Below are 4219 nucleotides of genomic sequence, written 5' to 3' on the forward strand. Positions count from 1 at the left end.
CTGAAACAATTTTTCAGTAAAAGACATAATGCTGCATTGCTGATATTCTGGCTGGGTCCTTGCTATAGCTTGGAGTTCTTCTTACTAGTTTCCTAAAGATCTCACATGTTGCGCATGATGATTGATGAAAGAGATGGCTTAAATATCTTGTTCCTCTCTCTTCTCTTTGCTACTGCTAAGCATCATCGGTGCCTCCTTTTTAACTCAGCAGGTACATGCAGAAGTAGTTAAAGTATTACTTCAGTTTTATAGATGTTAAAGATTTGCTCCTGGGTGTAAAAAAAAAATATTTCTATGGTTGCTGTGGTTACACATAGTAAAAAGGATCAAAGTAGGACAAAAATATGTTGGGAAATACCATTCAAAATGGCCCTTCTCATTCAAACACCGGCCAAATGACAGCCAACTTCCAGCCACTGGAGTGACCCTGTCCTTCTCCTGGGCATGCATATATTTTTACTCTGACTCCACCCTTTCACTGAAATATGGGGTCTGATTAGTAGATGATGCTTCTCTTTAGATCTTAATGTCCACAAATCATGACAGAAAGAATATTTCAGTACAAAGACTGATGTTTACAAAAAGGACATGATCACTGTAGAAGAGGATGCAGTTTTGCTCATAAACCAGCTGTGAGACCTCTCTTCTCTGCTCTGCAATCCCCTCTCAGCCCAGCAAACTCCGCAGGAAATCTCCCAAAGCGGTGGCCCCCCCACGGAGCTGAGAGCAGAAAAAAACCCAAGCACCAAGGATTTCTCTCTGTTTCCATGAAGCTGCCCAGGGGTTCACATTGGAAGATAACAACACCATGGCCTAGATCTCCAGAATGACCAAGGATAATTCATGATGGTTGACATTTCAGAACCGAACTGCTGAAAAACAAGAGGGTTTGCAACACATTTCTCTGAGTTTCAGAACTTACACAGCCGGACTGGAGTGAAAAGTCTCCTGAAAATGAGTTTAAACACTCATATAACGTTAATGTTCATGTGTTTTCTCATATGCTCATCACATTTTGATTACCAAATTATGACCAAAAGTAATTTAAATGAATCCTCATGTCTATTCTCCGCTACCTATTTCAAAGAGGGCAAAGAATCATTTAACTAAAGGTTTCTGTTTCCTGATTAAGCAAATAATTTAATAAAACATTATTTGTCAAAATAATGTGTTATTAACTTCATGGATTTGGTAAGAGGTTGTTTAAAAACAATCAAATTGCTCTAAATTAGTGAAAAGCTAATGTGATCACATCCTAAATCCTTCAAAATAAAATTTGTTTCTCACAAAAAACCATCATAAACTGTGATATCATTGCTTCATCTCATTGATGATGTTTTGCAACCATGTTTTTCTTTCCTCTTTGTACATAGTAGTTTAGTTCAGTTGAGTTTCACTAGTCTTTAGTCAAGAGTTTTTAACTTAAATATGCTTGACTTGGAGCTGAATGAGGTTTGTTAATAAACTCTTATATTTTGAAGGGAGGTTGTGGTGAATTTATTCCATGTATGTGCAGAAATAACTGTTTGACCATGATAAGAGTTCGATTCACTGTTTCATTTGTTATTCTAACACACAGCTACAGTGGGTACTGGTTGAAAATGGACGGTTTCCTGTGTGATTCCTGCGTGATTCCTGCGTGAATCACAATGTATTTCCTGAGGCCAGTTTTTTTTTTATTTCAAAAAGAACTGCAATGTACCCGGACAACCACCAGGGGGCACTTGGGAGCTCTGCCGTGAATCAATAAAGGTCCGTGGATCATCCGTCCATTCGATCGGTCGCGTGCTCATGGATGTAAACTGGATAATTTCTAGGTTATAAAAACGTCCTCAGCGACTCTGAATGAATCAGTCTCATCAGGCCTCTTTTCTTTCATCAGTGGGTCTTTATTTTCGTCACCATCGTTTCAGTCATTAATGCAAAATTGGTCCATGGTAAAGTTTAGAAATGCAAATGAAAAGAAGAAATCCACACCCGCGAGTATCTATTTTTTTAATGGCGTGACGTTTCGGGCATTCTTCTTTTAACCTTCATTTTCATCCAGTATCCAGTCCTCACTATCTGGGATGTGCATGATACCAACATTTACTTCTGTATGAACTTTAGAAAGGCGACCGCGTGACTTCACAGTGTTCAGCTGTCACATGATTATTAAATGATGTAGTTATCATATCATGCGTCAGTAACGGGGAGGTTACCTGTTATAGGTGCATGAACACTCTCCTCTTTGAGCTCATTCATGCTGCCTCATGCTACTTAAAAGAGCAGCAGGCACCATTCCCGCGTTTTGTACCATGCTTTGTTCTATCCACCGCACCCCCTACCCCTGTGCTGAACAGTCTTGAAACATCTTGCTGATGCAATACTGCAATATTTAAAAATTTTTATATTTAATTTTTTAATATTTCAAATACAGTTTTTTGTGAATCCTTTCTAGTCATATTTTATTTCCTATTATTTTACAGTTTTTATATCTTCAAATGTTTTTATTTGTCAAGACAATTCATTTGCAGATTTTGCATTTTCACAAGTTTTGTGTTTCATTTTTTTTTTCAGATTGAGTTTAATCAATTGCATTCTTTTGAAATCGCTAAATATTCACAGATCATTCTATTTTAAGCCTGGTTAAAAAAGTGCTCACTCTTGACGAAAACAATGACCAATAAATATGTTGTTGTAATATATTACATATATTTTTTTGGATTAAAGGGTTTTTCTTTTTATTCATTTCTGGATAACTTTTTTTTTTTAAATTCAAATCTAAACAATGTGCTTTTTTTTTTAAAGAACAATAGTGACACAAATTTTACTCTATTTCTAGGTGTGTTGACTAATTTAACTTTTTAGTTGCATTTTAACTGTAAACTGCAAATAAAAATACAGCAATTAATTATTCACATAAATACAGGAGAAAAGGAGAAGGGAAAATTATGTCTCTGCAAGTCATCAAGGAATCTTCTATGTCATTACAGTTAAAGAAAAACCTCAACTTGGGCTGAACAATTTTGCCAAAAATAGAAACTGCATTTATGTTCAACCAATATTTCGATTTGATTTAGATTTTTCTTTGCACCAACCAAGCTTAATCTGAAATATAGAAAAAGAAACACTAGAAACAAAATGTTTCACAGCAGTTTTTTTCAGAAACACAATCAGAATCAGGTTTATTGACATTGTCAGTGAAGGAATTCACAAACTAGGAATTTTTGATGGTACAATCGTGCAAGATGACACATATAATATGGAATAGGGTAAATTGAATTATAAAAATATTTAAACACTGTGGCTATAAGGCATGCAATAAAATAGACCAATATATACACTAAGATAAAAATAGGGATATAAAATATAAAAAGTAAAACAGCATCTTACAAGGAGTGCGAATAGAGCAGTTTACCTTATAATTTACTTTTTGTTAAATATTCAAATAAATAAGATAGACTTTAAACTAGCAGACAGGTTTTACAGCCTGAACTGAAAATTTTACCAGCTAGATAATAATAATGATAATAATAATAAAAATAACAAAAATAGTATAACAATACGCCTATTATTATCAGAGTAAGATATTGAGGCAGCCCAGGACAGAAGTGACCTTCCTCACCAGCTTATTCACTCTCTTTCTATCCCGCTCTGAGCTGCCAGGGGCCCAGCAGACAACAGCGTAGAGGAGGGCTGAGGCCACCACAGAGTCATAAAAGATTTTAAGGAGGGGCCTGCTGGCTCCAAAGGAGGTGGCTCTGGCCCTTTTTATACAGGGAGTCAATGTTATGAGTCCAGTCCAGTTTATTATTGACATGAACACCCAGGTATTTGAAACTCTCCACAGTTTCTATGTCCTGTCCCTGGATGTTCACGAGGGGATGGGGTGGTGGTCTTCTCCTGAAGTCGATCACCATCTCCTTGGTCTTACTGTTGTTCAGAGACAGATGGTCCACAAAGTCCATGATGACCGACCGGTATTCCAGCTCTTTCCCCTCAGACACACAGCCCACAATGGCCGAGTCATCAGAGAGCTTCTGGAGGTGGCAGCTTTCCGTGTTGTAGGTGAAGTCCGAGGTGTAGAGGGTGAAAAGAAAAGGAGACAGGAAGGTGCCCTGGGTGGCCCCGGTGCTGCAGAGTGCCACCTCTGACTGGCATCCGTGCAGCCGCATGTACTGAGGACGGTCAGTGAGGTAGTTGGTGGTCCAGTCAGCTAGGTGCTTGTCCACCCCAG

The sequence above is a fragment of the Cyprinodon variegatus genome, unplaced genomic scaffold, assembly GCF_000732505.1.
Source record: "Cyprinodon variegatus isolate N-32 unplaced genomic scaffold, C_variegatus-1.0 Scaffold455, whole genome shotgun sequence".
Lineage (NCBI taxonomy): Eukaryota > Metazoa > Chordata > Actinopteri > Cyprinodontiformes > Cyprinodontidae > Cyprinodon > Cyprinodon variegatus.